This window comes from Rhipicephalus sanguineus, unplaced genomic scaffold (genome assembly GCF_013339695.2).
Source record: "Rhipicephalus sanguineus isolate Rsan-2018 unplaced genomic scaffold, BIME_Rsan_1.4 Seq6598, whole genome shotgun sequence".
Taxonomy (NCBI): domain Eukaryota; kingdom Metazoa; phylum Arthropoda; class Arachnida; order Ixodida; family Ixodidae; genus Rhipicephalus; species Rhipicephalus sanguineus.
Genome location: NW_023615711.1, coordinates 66,773 through 84,104, shown reverse-complemented (window position 1 = coordinate 84,104; position 17,332 = coordinate 66,773). Strand labels below are relative to the sequence as shown.

Below are 17,332 nucleotides of genomic sequence, written 5' to 3'. Positions count from 1 at the left end.
TGGAAGTCAGCGCTGTGTCTGCGTCGTTTTTCGTCCCTGTTCTTTTGCGCGCTCAAAAAGTCAAACATGAATTACCAACTTGCCGATGCCTACGCTCTCTCAATATATATATATATATATGTGTGTGCGTGTGTGTGTGTGTGTGTGTGTGTGGTGTGTGTGTGTGTGTGTGTGTGTGTGTGTGTGTGTGTGTAGTGTGTGTGTGTGTGTTTTGTGTTGTGTGTCATTCCATGCCAAGTGTCCCAGGACGTGGCGCTCGCACATCACAGATTTTGCTGATAAAATTTGTGCCTTTTTTCCTGTGCCCACTGGAGTATTGTGGCAAAACACTTTGGTCGAAAAAAATTTTGACAATCATTGGCACCCCTCGAAATTCGCTTCTATTTATTAACTGTACCTAATAGAAAAATGTGTATAAAATCTATTTTTGTGTGTTGAGCTACGAAACCGCGCTTGCGCTATCACAGAGGTTCTGTTTAGTTGTCCCATTCATTATTTCCGATTTTTTTTTGTGTTTCACTACCAGCTACGTAGCTTCAAAAAACTACAAAAATCTTCAATGTTCGTGAATTTTTCTTGAGCTATTTGCAACTCACCCTAACCAATATTAATCATAGCCTGATTTCCAGGAAAGTGTATTTTAGTACAGAAATGTTTAGGGGTAAAATAGACTTCAAATCTTTCCGAAAAAATTGTGATATTTGAGAAAATGTACGATTTGTCACATGTTTGACCGTATTTTTCATACTGATGCGGTCAAAGTAAAAATCCTCGTCATGTGGCGTTTGATAGAAGACTTCATCGTTAAGTAACGAAGAAAGTCTAATCAAATCATTTTTTTTTGTTTTAAGGAAGAAAATTTTTGAATTTGGCCCTCCGATCGCGCAGTGCATTTCATTTTGCTGCCACTTCGCCGCAAAGCACGTGGTCGCCCTTACAGCTGACACTCGTCACAGGCAGCGGCCAGATGAGAGATGTATGTCAGCGGCTCGTGAGTGGTCGAAAGCAAGGAGGTTTAAATAAAACTTGCTGGAGTGGAGGCCGCCTATATTTACCAATGGGCCGCAGTGAAGCCGCGCCGCGCGCGCGGCAGCCATCTTGCCATAGGCAAGAAACGGGAGCCAAAGCGCGCCCGCGGCGCTGGCCGCGTCTTTCCGCCGTGGTTTTTAATGGTTATAATGGCGAACATTAAGGGAGAAGTTCTCAAGAATAAGAAGCCAAATCGCAGATAAAAATGCGGTCAGTTTTATTCTGTTTCTATTGGCGTTTTCCTTGCAAGCATGCACACCGAAGGGCCTGTATCACTGTTGTTTTTTTTAAATAATTATTTTCGTAAGAGCAGACCTCACTTCTCGGCATTCATTTTCCTGTTTATTTCGTTCGTCATGTGACGGAGTCTTATGCATATATGGAGTTTGGCCACTTTCTTTGAGCGGAATATAAACGTGGGTCCAAAGCACCACACTCGATATGCTCATCGAGAAGGATATATATTCGTCAAGGCTTGAAAGCCATCTCTTTTCTCAAGACAAGCTCAAAATCTCCAAAATGAATAGTTTTGGCTTTGCATGGACCTGCTTCAAGGGCATTCAGCTTGCAGTCGACACTATGTCAATAGATACAGCTTTTTCGATACTATTTCGTTGGCTCGGCCGCTCTCTCTAATTACCCTGTCAATGAATCAATTAAAAACGCCCAAGTGGCATAAGTCATAAGTTTAAGCCAACGAGCATAGTCTGTCATCATGTATTCCAGTCCCAAAGTCCGCATATATCTAACCGTTTAGTCGCCCACAATCTAAACTTTTTTTCTCATTTGTCATCAACAATCAAAGTACAGTAGAGTTTTTGTGCGGCATTGGGCTAGCTTTTTCGAGACAGTGACTCATCTGCGAAGCAGCATTTTCTTTGATGGAATTCTATACACCGTTCTCGTATAGAGCGCTCTGCTGACAGTGCGCGATTAAACTTCGTGCGTACATACTCGTAAGCTGATGGAGAACAGAAGTGCAGCGTTAACGCAAACGCCCGCAGCTCGGATGGAATACGTGCCTTTCTGGTCTTTTCGTGCTCTAGGGGTTGCTGTATGTATGGGGGAAGGCTGCAGTGAACATCGCCCTGCCCGACTCAGACATGAGCTTTTGAACCTTGATCTCCTTTATTATCGCTTGAGGATCGAGCCTTGGTCTTTTTGGTTAGCGTGCAATTTTTCTGCTGCAGAATTTTCATCTTGAGCTGTTTTATCTCTTCTTAAAAAAGATGAAGCATTCCTTCGTAATGCTGCCGTATAAGTGATGCAACTGTCACATCTTCAACAACTTTTTTCAATTTGAACGCATCTAACAGCCGGAGTACCCCTGGGCGATCGGTTAGGTCGCTTTATTTGCAGCTGGAAAGAGCACTGCACAGTTCAGACCTGCTGGTTTTACTCGCTGCACTGCATAAAGCAAATACAAATATAACGAAAAAATGCACGAATGTAAGAAAAAACAGGTCCTTGTATATTGCCTAAGTGACGTTACATAACCTCGTAGTTGCGAGCTACCCTTTATAGCATGAACAGGGCAACCGATAACGAAATATCGCCTATTTATATAATTTCAATGAATAGCAAGCGGTGCGTTATTTTCCTATTCGCGCTCCGCACCAGTGGTATCAACAAGCGCAAGAATGTGTATCACTGGGTTTTTCAAGTGTTTTACAAATGTGTCAAGCACAGCTAGTCGAAGAACTCCCAGGTCGCAGCCTAGTCCGGTCGAAACAATTTGGCGAAAAGTGCCTCTAACATATGAGATCGCCGTCTTTTGGCTTCCAGACTTCCCGTCAAACAGCCTGCTCCGACGTGCTTCGAACATTTGAGTCCTTACGAAACCGGTTAGGAAAAAAGAATGACCGTCAGATGTGAAATTAGAGACAGACTGCGGGCTGTCAGCATGTGTTTCGGCATATAGAGCGGGCTGTCAGCATGTGTTCAGGCATATAGAGAAGTTTTCATCGAGCTCGAAATGTTCTGCTTACAACTGAAACTTCATCCCAGAGTATCTTTTCGCTCGATTTATACAGCCGTACGCAACGCACAATGTATCCAACAACGTCCGGACGCCACCACGCCAGAGAACAGCTAGAACATTTATGCGGCCGCTGCAGCATCTGTTGCGGAGGGCGCGCTTTCTGCCTATGGCAAGATGGCGGCACGCGGCTTCAGCTGAGGGGCGCCTCCTCCACTCCAGCAAATTTTATTTTAACCTCCTTGGTCGAAAGTCTTGTCGCGCTGTCAGGGCGACGAGTAATGAATTTGCGTTACAATGAGCATTTGCTAGGCGGGCCCAATGGGAAATATGGACGCCCGAGAGCAGCATGTGGAGTCGTTGGCACAATGTCCTAGAGGGACGTCTGCACAACTAGCATACACATACTGAAAGAAATAATGCACACTGTACACACTTCTTTCTCAGGGTATACATGTTGTACAGACGGCCTCTAGCACAATGTGCCAACGACGCCATAGGCTGCTCTCGGGCGTCCATACTTCCCATTGGGCCCGCCAAGCAAGCTCACATTGTAACGCGAATTCATTACTCGTCGCCCTGACATCAACGTGACAAGACTTGCGACCACTCACGAGCCACTGACATACATCTCGCATCTGGCCGTTGCCTGTGACGAGTGTCAGCTGCAAGGGCTACCACGTGCTTTGCGGCGAAGTGGCAACAAAATGAAATGCACTGCGCGTTCGGAGGGCCAAATTCAAAAATTATTTTCTTCCTTAAAAGAAAAAAATGATTTGATAAGACTTTTTTCATTACTTAACGATGAAGTCTTTTATCAAACGCCGCATGACGAGGATTTTTACTTTGACCGCATCAGTATGAAAAATATGGTCAAACATGCAACAAATCGTACATTCTCTCTAATTTCACAATTTTTTTTCGGAAAGATCTGAAGTCTATTTTACCCCTAAACATTTCTGTACTAAAATACACTTTCCTGGAAATCAGGCTATTATTAATATTGGTTAGGGTGAGTTCCAGATAGCTCAAGAAAGATTCACGAACTTTGAAGATTTTTGTAGTTTTTGAAGCTACGTAGCTGGTAGTGAAACACAAAAATTCGGAAATAATGAATGGGACAACTAAACAGAACCTCTGCGATAGCGCAAGCGCACTTTAGAAGCTCAACAGACAAAAGTAGATTTTATACACATTTTTCTATTAGGTACAGTTTAATAAATAGAAGCGAAATTCGAGGGGGTGCCAGGACCGTCAAAAATTTTTTCGAGCAAGAATGTTTTGCCACAATACTCCATGTGGCACAGGAAAAAGGCACAAATTTTATCAGCAAAAGCTGCGATGTGCGAGCGCCACGTCTGGGACACTTGGCATGGAATGACCCTTAAATATAAGAGCTACAGAAAGATCACGAAGGTCCTGATACTGTAGGAAGGCATTTGACACACGACGTACGTTTTAGCACTATGCTAATGCTAAAACGTACGTCGTGTGTCAAGTACCTTATATATATAAGGTATGATACATATAAATACATATATTTAGCGGTGGTATGGAGAGTTCTGTACAGAACTGAAATACAGAAACACCGTCCAGAAATACAGCGAGACACATTACTGTCAGAATGAGTGAGATATGAAAAGCAATAGTTTCGCTAACATCGTTCATTACTGTCAAATGCGGCAATACACTAGACCTGGCATAAACATTAGCATAGCCAGCAGTCAGTTTTTATGAATAGGAATCAATGGCCAGCCATCAAGCACTTCTTTGCGACATCCATTACACATTTTATGTGGCATACAGCGCAAAACATACCACATGTGTAGTTCTCATGCAGTACAGCATTCTCATGTAGTCATCTGAGATGCAGGACCCCAATAGGTGACACAGCTTGCGTGCATGAGCTTGGCAGTGTCGTATTCCCAGACCATGTCAGGGTCAGGTGGCATTCTGGCGAAAAGGACAGCAGGTTGCACTGATTCGAGACCACTCACGGCCAGACCTTAAGCGTGGCTATTCCGAATTCTTGGACACGTCTTGACTACCTCGAGACACGAAGTTTCCAAGGAGGCTTCCTGGTCAAATGCAGCTGTAGAGCTTCAATGTGCAGTCTTGAAGCAACCTGAAATAGTCAAGTGCACAAAAATAAACACATGATGACAGACAGATCGATCACCTTTTAATCTGACAAGGGCAGCGCTCACACACCAGATTCCATGAAGTGTCATGGCAATGAACAAAACCAGGGATACTCATTAACTTTGCTGTACTTTGAGGGTCTGTTACTCCCTTAGCCAGCTGCAACTGTTTCCGCTGCATGACCTCCGTACAATTAGAAGGACGTTTTTTTTAGAGAACGCATATTTCTTATCAAAATTGTATAATAGTCATGCTCAAGATGTTTTCGCGCACACACTCTATGTCAAGAAGGAAATAGTTTGCTGCAACTAAAATGGCAATGAAGAGATTAATTAACAAAAACTCATTAATTAACTTTTAATTCCTGACCTGGAGGTAGTTGTCTATATTAGAAAGTTGTATCGCGTGCCAATTTATGGCATACACATTTTTTTTAATCGCGAAAGTTACACGTAATTCGTGATATTCATCCTTGAATTTCAAGGACGAAATCGAAACTGATAGCGCCTGACGTGCAGGAAACGTCGCTTCTCTGTTACGTAAGCTCGGAGCTACACGTGAAAAGAAGGTGATGATAGTTCAATGAAGGTGGGCCGAAGCAGAATGTGATCAGGAAAATCTGCAAGCATTCAGAAATACAGAAGTAAACAGCTTATTATTTGGGTGCGATGTGTGGTACTTATCTGTAAACACAGAAAGAAAAGGTTGATATTACTGCCGTTTCGGATGCGCGCATCTCGAAAGAAACAAATGAGCACCAAACGCCACATGCAAAGGTAAGGCAATCCGCTGACGCAAGTTAGATGACTTGCCAGTTTTCACGAAAAGGTACGACCACGACGCGCCTTCATTCAAATTTCGTCACTCCCTTGTCGCGGGCAGCTCCGGTCTGACGTAACAGAAAAACCGCGTTTTCTGTGTGCCGGACACGATCAGTTTTGATTTAGCCCTTAAAATTTCACAATAAATATCTCGAGTTACGTAAAACTTTCATGATTTCTGAAAAATGGGTATACCATAAAGCGGCACGCACTACAAATTTCTAATATAAACAACTGCCCTCAAGTCAATAAATAAAAATTAGTTAACGGGTTTTTGTTAATTAGTCCCGTCAACGCATTTTTTGTTGCGGCAGAATATTTCCGCCTCGAACTAGAGTACTACTGGAGCGTGACTGTCATAGAGTTTTTTTATAAAAGATATGTACTGTCTGAAAAAAAATCACCCTGTATAGCATGGCAGCAGTATTTTAATAATAATAATAATTGTTGGGGTTTGACGTCCCAAAACCACGATAAGATTATGAGAGACGCCGTAGTGGAGGGCTTCGGAAGTTTCGACCACCTGGAGTTCTTTAACGTGCACCTAAATCTAAGCACACGGGTCTAAACCATTTTCGCCTCCATCGAAAATGCGGCCGCGGCGGCCAGGATTCGATCCCGCAACCTGCGGGTCAGCAGTAGAGCACCATAACCACTAGACTAGCAGTATTTTAACGAAGACCTGTAGGTCGCGGGATCGAGTCCCGGCCTCGGCGGCTGCATTTTCGTTGGAGGCGAAAATGTTTGAGGCCCGTGTACTTAGATTTAGCTGCACGTTAAAGAACCCCAGGTAGTCGAAATTTCCAGAGCCCTCTACTATGGCGTCTCTCAATCATATCGTGGTTTTGGGATGTTAAACGCCAAATGTTATTATTAGTTTAACGAAGAAAACGGCAAAATGTGTATACAGCTACACGAAATATGGCGAATGTACGACAAGACTAGGCTTGCCTTCACTGCCTTCTTTCTGTCGCATCATTGTGAGCGTGCCCTTCTAGTGCCTGGCTTCAGAACAGCTGCACGAAGGTGCAGCTATTCTAAAGGCCTAATGTGCCATTTTTTCTTCAGATCTATATCAACAGGCAAAGGTCTCGTTTTTCCGTTTGTCTGGAAGGACAACCCACCAGCCAGCGTTGACCAGTATAGAGGGTTGGGAGCAAACTCGGGCAAACTGTGCAGCACAAACATCACCTCAAACCTCAAACAATCGAGGTGATGAGAAGCGGTCAAACAAAAAGGAACAGTGCTGAAGTGACTTATATACATATTAAAAACAACAGCTGATTATGGCACGAAATTGGGACAATTAAGGTGCATTGTAAAAGAATGTCAAATGAGGTACCCTGCTGTAAAAAGTGCTAAATATTCATTGCAGACTATGGCGAATAGAATTCAAATAGGATACAGCGAGTGTTTCGAGGTATAATGACGAAGCAATAATTGCTAGAGATTTATGAGCGAAAAGCACAATGCGATTAAGCGGTGCTACATAGTGGGAGATCACGGATTAATTTCAACTACCTGGAGTTCTTCAACGTGCACAAATTAGAGGGCATGGGAGTTTCTGTATCTCGCCCCCTTCTAAATGCAGCTGCCAGGGTCAGGAATAGAACCCGCGTCCTTGGGCTTCGCAGCGTAACGCTTCCAAGTCCATTTTAAGGGATTTTTGTCCACTGCCCACAACATCACTGTAGACTGTATCTTTGTGTTGAAAATAATAACGAACTGAACCACGGCTGGTATAACAAAGGCATCCAATATCCACGAAACACAGCGTTTGAGCAGTATGTTTACTGCCATTATTACTAGCTGGTGTTGTGTTTACTATTAGGTACTAGCACCACACCACATTAGACAAAGCAAGTATCACAGGAGGATGAGGTTATGCTCGTATGCAGTTTGTGGAAAAAAAAAAAAACTACAACTTTGAAGTGAACTCACATTTACCTTTGTTGCATGATATTTTTTAGCATCATAAGATCAAGTCACCACTGTTTCAATTAAATGAAACCGTGCTACAAAAGCTATTGCATCAAAGTTTTATAGCAGTTACGCACGCACGCACGCACGGACGCGCGCACATACACACACACACAAACAAACAAACAAGCAAACACGGCGAGAAGTTCGAATATGCAGCGAATAAATACGTATTAAACGTGTTTCAACGTCTGAGTAGCAAAGGAAAGAAACACTAAATTCTAGAGTTTCACGAGCCAAAATCATGATCTGGATATCAGGCATGTTCGGGCCGGGTGCATTAGATTGATTTTGATCAGCTGATCTTACTTACCCTTCAAATATATATCGGTGCAACGTTGCTCTACGTGTCACCACACTCGACTTGCAACCGAGATTTCAACTCGCAATTTCATGTTTTTCTGGCATGTATGGAATAAGGAAACACGATATTGGCGCGCACCACTCCGTTTTACCCGCTACTGGATAGTCCAGTGCGGTTTTCGTCGTTGCCAAGCCATTGAAACACGATAGCAAAATCCGTGCAACTGGAACATCAGAAAGACAAGTGGCAAAGCTACGTGTGAAGCGAATAAAAGAGTTGTAGGCAGAAGCCGGCAGAACTCACCTGAAATCTATAACGACCGTAGGAGCGTCGTCCACAGGCTTCGTCTGTCGGTGCCACTGGGATCCGTCATGCGCTGCCATTCTGCTCAGGCAAGTTCACGACGAAACGAAGCTTACTGCAGGGACTTCTCCGTCCGGAGGCTGCTTTTCCCAAACACTGAGTGACACTGCTTCAGCCAGTCACGGCAAGCGTGAGCCGACGACACGATACTACGCCACGAATGCATAGCACGGAAGGAAAGTCACGCAAAACGATCAGCCAGACACGGCAAGAGCGAGCCGACGATACGATACTACGCCACGAATGCATAGCACGAAGAAAGTCACGCAAAACAATCACTTGCAATCACGCCTGACGACACAGATTATTCTGGCGGACTAAAGAACGACCACAACGAGACGGATCACGAACAATGCCGTCTCACGACGCCAGGCCAAAATGGCTGTCTCGTATTGATGGCTTCGGCTTTGGATTAAAGTAGCCTCCACGAACGCCTAAATGGTTTCGGTTTTGTTTTGGTGCTATAGAACACACATCCATGCATAGTTAAAGCTCTATTGAATAATATCAGGGTGGAGGAGGCGAAGCGTGCCCTGTGTGTGTCTGTAAGGGCTGTACGGTGGGAGGGGGCGCAGGTGAACGTGCATCCCCTGCTCTAGGGGCTAGGGAGAGTGCGGTGAGGCCTTGTGTGCGTGCCTAGCTGTGCTCAACGTTTGCTGAGCGATTTGGTGGCCCGCGCGGATTATCGTGAAGATATAGTTTAGCTGTGGCGGGCAGAAATGATGACCACGCGAGCTATAATTCTGGTAGTATTGTCGCTCCTTAGGAGACGCGGTAAAGCGTCGCCTTGATAACCGGTCTGCGCGGTTATCATGCCAGCTTTGCGGCACATGTTTTTACGGCCGTCGAGTTAGATGTGTTCCCGATCGCCAGTGCGTTCAACACCATGCACGTCCATTTCACTAATAAATGTATGTTTTCTGCCATACATGCTGTCGTAGGAATCTACAAACCTCGCTTGCAAACGTGCGAAGATTCGCAAATTTGTCAGCGCTGCCATTGTTAAACGTTGTCATAACTCTGAATGTTTCGCTTTGGGGCAAGATTTTTTAAGAACCCTGTTTACTTGTAGACGTTTTCGAAGCGCCGTTTCAGCAATATCGTAACTGAAGCCATAACACAATACGTGCGTAATTCCACATTTTACGAATCCATGTTATATATTCTCAACCAAAATTTTTCGGTATACCACAAGCCAAAGCAGCGAACTGTATCTTGGTCGCAGCCAGTGAAGCTTTCTTTTTTTAAAAAACCCACCCTGTATATGCAGAACCATCACTGACTCCCTTGGAGCAAGGGAGTCATCTATTTCATTCAGGAGCGTCGACCAGAGCATTGTGACTCCCCTTAGAAAAAAAGGTGGTCATCGGCTGCCACAAAGAGAGTCAAGCAGACGTGACTCCCTTTTGACTCTCTTTTTTTTAAGAGTGTATCATCTGTGAAAAGGAGTAGCCGGCGCTAGACAACAGTGCCGAAAAATCTCCTATATATATATATATATATATATATATATATATATATATATATATATATATATATATATATGTGTGTGTGTGTGTGTAAGATAGTATACAATCTCACTTACGTTTGAGACACAAGATATCCTCATCACTCATCATCTCTTCGTGCGGCAATCAGGGTTGCCCTGCTAATTATGACCTAACGTTTGTCCATTCCGTGATGATAGTATTTCCTCACTTGTTAGATTATTTCATAGCTTTTTTTTTTCATCATTCCTTGGTACTACTAGGTTGTGTTGCATGCCCGCAGAGGCGACGCAAGTCACGAAAAATAACCTCTTCTTTTTTTCAGAAATGCTTTTTGGAGAAGTTCAAAGCGGAACAGGACAGCGAAGAAAGAGAAATCATGTTTCCAAGGGTACCCATTATAAATGACTGAAGCTTAATTTCGTCCAGTTTCGCGATTTTGTTGAGAATCATCGGAAGTGAACTAAACTGTAACTATTATACACAACAAGTAAAACGTGGCTCTTTAATCGCTAATTGCTTTTCCGGTTGTATGCACAGTTACGTGCAAGCGAAATGCGTATAAGAGGTCACAAAGTGGAATGCGTTTGCCCAGTGGTAACTCGAGAGAACTGTTTCCCACATGCGATGGCCAAATATGGTTTGGTTCTCAACTTGAGCACGCAGGGCAAAATCATGCTGATATGACGCGCACTGGCAAAAGAACGCGCTCTATTTAACCCTAACTAATTGAGGCGGGGTTTTGTCAGGAATATTTGTTGCTCCTGAGGCTCCGACATGATGCCACGTTGGATTGTACAAAACGACATGTGTGGATCGATGCAGTTCGGATAAGACGTACGAAATGAGTTGCTACTACAGTCGGGTACACGCTCAGAAAACGTGTTTGGTTAGAAAAAGAAACAAAAAACAAAGACCCGCCGATATTCGTCTTTAAAGTGCCACTGAAGACAAATATTAAGTCGACGTTGAGTGTTGAAATAGCGTTTCAAAAACCTCGTAGTGCTTGTTTTGTGCCAAGGAAATGCTTATTTTGAACAAAAAAATCACGTTTCAATGGTCCGCACGGCGTTAGCGCACTTCAAATCACCCGCCTTAACGGGCCTTCTGACGTTAACAGTTGCCGTGCCCAACGTTGCCCGTCTTTACTACCCGGCCGCTGACGCTATAGTTTTTTTGCGCAACAGCGGCCATCAATCTTGCCAAGACGCAGCCACGGGCCACTCCGAAACTGTATAGTTCACTGCAACGGCGCTTAGCTTGGCCAGCAGCAGAAGTAGAGTATCAACAGTGCGAAAATAGCGAGAGCCAAGCACACGCAGCAGTACGCGATACCAAAACTGCCACTGAGACGCGACCGCGTGAGCGAAGCGCAACTCGACGAAAGCGAAGCGTTTGAACCACTCACGCCGCTCCCCATGGTAACTCCAAGATCAAACAGAAACGAACAAGAAGCATTTTGTTACGTCTTGTGATGGCCGGAAGGTTCTTTTTTTTATGGCAACTAATTTGATTACTAGTGGTTAATTGTACTTGGGACTCTTGACGTCATCGGGAGCATTTATGAAATGCCCCACTCGTGGCGGACATCGTGTCCTACATTTACCTTAACTTCTCAATTAGTGGAGCACTGCTGTGGATAATATTGACGTTTTAGACATCCTCGCACATTCACCTCACTCTGACATAATCTGTTATTTGTCTTTAGTGTCCCTTTAAAGTCCGCGCTCTCTGCGATAGTTTCAAGCAATCTCCGACAGATGGCGGAAGCAGTGCGGAAAGAACAAGCAGGCCGACATTTACGGCAGCCGCGTTCTATCGCTGGTGTATTGCCACGTTCGGCTTCAAACAATAAACGGTTCACACGAGTATCGACTGCAATTTAGTATACTCTTCACACATCAACAATCCTACCTGGGAAACCAATGTTGGTCTCGTGGATTGAAATACGATCGAATTATTGGGCTTCGTAAACACGGTGTGTCGCACGCGGAAAGTGAGAGCGAATGCTATGTACCTCATTTTCTTGGTTAATTCACTTCGGCAGATGAAGAAGATTGAGTGCCAAAAAAAATAATTAAAAGGCAAGAAAACAAAAAGAAACGCTGAGGGGGCACCCGGGTTTGAACCGGGGACCTCTCGATCTGCAGTCGAATGCTCTACCACTGAGCTATACCCCCGCGGTGACTCGTCCGCACTAATCCGCAGTGAGAACAGGGAGCAATTAGCGAAGCACTACGACACACAAAGACAAGTGTGCGTTGAACAAGAACATCCTCTCTAGTCCTTGCTCTTTGGAATCCTACATACAGCGTACTTCACGGCAAGTTTACTTTGTAATAGTCCGATGCCTACAGTAGGCATCGGACTGCCACCGAAAGATGTAGAGTGGGGCTTTTCCGTTAACCCTTTGAGACACTTTGTACACAGTCGTGTGCACCAATGGTTTTCGCTAGTTGTGTCGACTAATTGCTAAGAAAGCGCAAGAGACATTGAACTTTTGATTAATTTGAACATCCCGCATAATAAATTTTCTTAATTTACCTTCATTTTGCAGTGCTGTGTTGAACATAGACGCTTTGCTGAAGGCACTACTATGTTCGAAGTGCCGCCTCCGGCGAGCCACGAAAAAAAGAATAATTTTTCTTTGCTCGAAATGAACACAACCGAAAACGAATTTGCACTGTATTTCAAGCCTGAGATTTGATTCTATTTATGCAAAAAGAGAGCATGAACGACTTCAGGATAAATAGATGTTTAATTACAGTGCAATTAGATTTAATTATTAAAACACGCATAAATCAAATTATTATGACATTATTTTTATTAAGGAAGAATACCGAGTGCCTTCTAATAGCGTTGCGTCAAATTGACGTATCTACAGGCAAGTTCTACAGACAAGCGTCTGAAACGGTTATATCAGGGACAGCTCCAACTTTTAATTGAAAGCCTCCAGTTGCGACTTGAATCTATCGAAACGGCTTTATTATGCTAGAGTTTTTAGGGGTCCCGACAGTGAGCGAATTGTTCCAGGTAATATATCAAACAAGACAAGAATATCCAATCGATGCAGGGCCCTCATTTTTTTTAAGCATAGAAAACGCGTAGAGCCCTCCTCAGCCCCCCATCCCTGACTATGCCAATGGCCAGTATTGTCCCCACCAAGAAAAAAAGACATCCTTTTTAAAAGTGGATGGCAGTGTTCTGGACACGTCAAGTGATGTTACAAAATTATAAAAGCCGCATGTTGGCCAAGTGACCAAGCTGTCGCGCTTTTGAGCTAAGGGACGCGGGTTCGATTCCCGGTCTTGGCGGCCGCACTTCAGCCATGGCTATAGGAAGAAAAAAAAAAGAAAAAAGAAGCCCTCGCACGTGACAGATTTCCGTGCGCGTTAAGGAAGCGCACGTGATCAGGATTATTCCGGAGCCTCCGCTCCAGACGCGCCTCAAAATGATATCCTGGTTTTCGCAAGCAAGACCACTCAATTTATTTATTTATATGAAAAACAAGACATCTAAGAGGAAAAAAGCTTCTTTTTCGTCAAAGGACCATGCACGTACTGTAGTGACGCAGTTCAATCACGTTTATAGGCATAATCTCTAACGCTATAGTCTCTTTTTTCTCTTTGCTGTTTTTTTTATATCTACATATATAAGTTATATAACTCCTGAAAGTGCATGCGTGCTGTAGTGTAAAAACAGGCAGCAATTTCTGAAAAATGGCACCCACACGCTTTCGAAAGCCCCCGCGCTTTGGATACCTGGGCTGTTTCCGGTAGCCGCCGCTAGATGGCGACACGACTCCCGACAGAGCAGGCACTGAACGTTGTAGTTCACGATTATAACGTCCGCTTTCATATAAAGCGATATTTCTATACATTGTACAATAACCACTTGATATCAGTTCGTGCTGCTACGCATATCTGTCGGCCGAATTAAGCTGTATTCGTGGCTCGAAACGTTGAGCGACGCGGATTGTTTAGTGACATGTCGGTACGTGGAAATTAGTATCGGCGAATGTATTCGTTCTCGGTACTTCTTCGTTGTTACGGGCAATCGAGTGTTGAGTAACTCATACAAGAAATAACATTAAACAAGAAAGAAAACATTAAGAAAGAAAGAAAGAAAAAAAAGGGGACACCCGGGTTTGAACCGGGGACCTCTCGATCTGCAGTCGAATGCTCTACCACTGAGCTATACCCCCGCGCTTTGTACGCGCCAATCCACAGCGAGCAGAGGAAGCAATTAGCGAAGCACGAAAATACACAGAGAAAAGTGCGTCGATCGAGAACATCCTTTCTGGCGCTTGCTCTCTGGGCGCCTGCACACTATGAATTTTTTTTTTTTTTTTTTTTTGCGGGCATTGCTTAACTTGTAGGCCTATATTGATAAGATAGCTATATTGGAGTTTTCAAGAATTCTGGAAATCACCGAATTGCGCCAGGCAATGCATGGAATACGGGAATACGATATGTACGTCACATGGTTGCAGATAACTCACGGTTTTTAAAAGGCAGAAAAATTAACATGACACACACACACGCACACACACGTGCATATATTATATATATATATATATATATATATATATATATATATATATATATCTATATATATATATATATATTATATCTAATATATATATATATATATATATATAATTATGTGTGTGTGTGTGTGTGTGTGTGTGTGTGTGTGTGTGGTACCGCTAACAATTCTTGTGTGAACAGCACTAGTTGTGTCGACTAGGGGCTACGAAAGAGCACTATACGTATCATAGTGGTCGTGTCCTGTGCGCAAATTTTAGTGTCCCTGATTCGTTCCGCTATAAGATGTATTCAAGTTTTGATTCGATTTGTCCAAAAACAGAGCACGGGTGCCTCCAGAATAAAGAGATGTTTAATTACAGTTTGATTAGAATTAATTACTATAACAGGCATAAATTAGCGTGTTAAGACATTAGTTTTGTTGCAGTAGAACATCGAGTTCCTTGAAATAACGTCGTATCGATTTGACGCATTCATACGGACAGTTCTTCATAGGTGGCGTCTGAAAGGGTGGAGTGTCCTATCTGACGGTTCGCCAGTCGAGCAGCTAAAACGGCTCATCCGGTGTTGACTGACCAGCAGCGATAACGCGCCCTCAGCCGAGCCCGAAGAGGATCCCGATAGTACGAGGAGAGATAAGGCCGATATTGCCAGGGGCAAGAAACATGGCCCTTCTATCTTTTTTTGTTTGAAAGGAAATGTCAGTTTTCCTGGCCCGTCATATGATGTGAGTGTCAAATGATAATCTTAAAGAGCCACCGTGGTGGCCACGTGACTACGCCCTGCGCGGTTAAGCCTAGGGAAAGCTGCTTCGATTGGTGGCCGTGGCCGCATTTCGATGGGGGCGAAACACAAAAACAAAACACTCGTGAAATAATGTATGCGCGTGTTAAAGAAACCAAGATGGTCCGAATCAATCCGAAGCCCCCGACTACGGCTTGGCTCATGACAATATACTGCTTTTCGCACGTAAAATCCGATAATTTTTATTATTAAGGTGAGAGCCTTATAGGTGCCTCATCAACCGCGAAAATTCACCGTCGGCGTGATTTAAAATGATCATCAAGCGATGACGCCAGAGGTCGCCAGAATTGTATGTATGATCCCCATTCCTGCAATAGCACCAACGGGGCTGGAGTATGAAAAAAATTATAAAACTGATAAAGAAAGAAATGTACAGCTTTCGCAGCGTTTCGGCATCTTGATTGGCTCTAGATGCGGGCTGATTCGAGGAACCGCTTCTATCGCTTTCATCTTTTTCTGGAATTCGCAGAAGCACTGTTCAAGAAACACAACGTGGAGTAGGTCTATTGAGCCATGCTTTCTTTCATAAGAAGCGACAGTGGTCTCAGCGAGAATCGAGAAAGTGGTAAAAAAATGCAAATTTGTCTCGAGAAAATCTATAACGAATGAAAAGGAATTGAAATTCCTTTTCCACTTCTTAGCAAATAGATGGTCAATAAAGAACTTGAGATTCAACAGCTTGCATTGTCTGAAGGATTGCTTGATTGGTCGAGAGGCTCAGATGACGTCGCAGTTGAATGAATGAATGAATGAATGAATGAATGAATGAATGAATGAATGAATGAATGAATGAATGAATGAATGAACAGACGGGTGGGTGGATGGCCGGACGGCTTGGATTCTTCGTTCCGTATCATCGCATGAGCTCTCAATGACATCGCATAACGGGAATGAAAACCCATAATATTTCTGATCCTCCGGACTTCTTTTTCACTCATGAAAAATTGAAATAGCTTCGGAAAACATATAGTCACATATTTTTAGCCTATCTTCAGACAACATCACGTATGCTGTCCGTGCGATAATCATTTAAAATTCTTACGTACCACCGAGGCATCAAGACAAAATTAAACAGAACATACCTTATCGTAACGTAGATTACATGCAATTTTTCAAGAAAACGAAGCCGAATCGCTCTGTAGCCTCGGTTTCGGAACACGATGACGTTCTTTCTTTTTAGCGTCGATTTGGCTGCGCTTACACCTTATTAGGATGGACTCTCGTAACGCTACACGACTTCATACAGACGTTTCGCAATCTAGAAATGAGAGCAGTGTTCCGACGGCCTTCAAAGATACAGAAGGAACAGTATGAACAGGGATGAAAATTGACAGGGTCTATGAGGTGAGAACTTCAGCGCAAACCAGGACAGACTAACTACAGAGATGGGACAAGCACTGACAGCGTCAGTGCTTATCTCGTCTTTGTAATTTCATCTTTGTGTCTCATCTTTGTGATCTGTCCTGGTTTGCAGTGAAGTTCTCACCTTAAATGTTATGGACGAACTAGGTCCAATAAATCTTTTATATTGAGATGGCTGTTCATTATATCAGAGTTCTCATTAGACGAGAGCAATTTTGCAACGCCGCCTTTTCCGCCTTGTCGCAGCGAGCACCGCGAGCACGTTTATATCAAGTGAAATAACGAATCGAGCCCAAGTATCCCGAGAAAGAGATAACTAGATGAAAGAAAGAAAGAAAAAAAAAACTCCCGGGGTCCCTTATGCATCAGCCTAAAACGACTCGAACGCGAAAGCCATTTTCTTCTTTTTCTTCTCAGTCAATGCATTGTGATCCTCTGCTGCCCCCACCCGAAAGCTTTCAGCACCTAGCGTGGTTTTGCACGGCCTCCAGGACGGACCGCATTGCAAGCTTCCG

At 43.7% G+C, this 17,332-nt stretch overlaps 2 non-coding genes across 2 annotated transcripts; both read right to left on the bottom strand.

Moving 5' to 3' along the window:
* Positions 1–12,212: 12,212 nt before the first annotated feature.
* Positions 12,213–12,284, bottom strand: Trnac-gca (transfer RNA cysteine (anticodon GCA)). The gene has a single exon. It is a non-coding gene; the product is annotated as a tRNA-Cys (tRNA).
* Positions 12,285–14,236: 1,952 nt separating this feature from the next.
* Trnac-gca (transfer RNA cysteine (anticodon GCA)) lies at positions 14,237–14,308 on the bottom strand. The gene has a single exon. It is a non-coding gene; the product is annotated as a tRNA-Cys (tRNA).
* Positions 14,309–17,332: the final 3,024 nt, after the last annotated feature.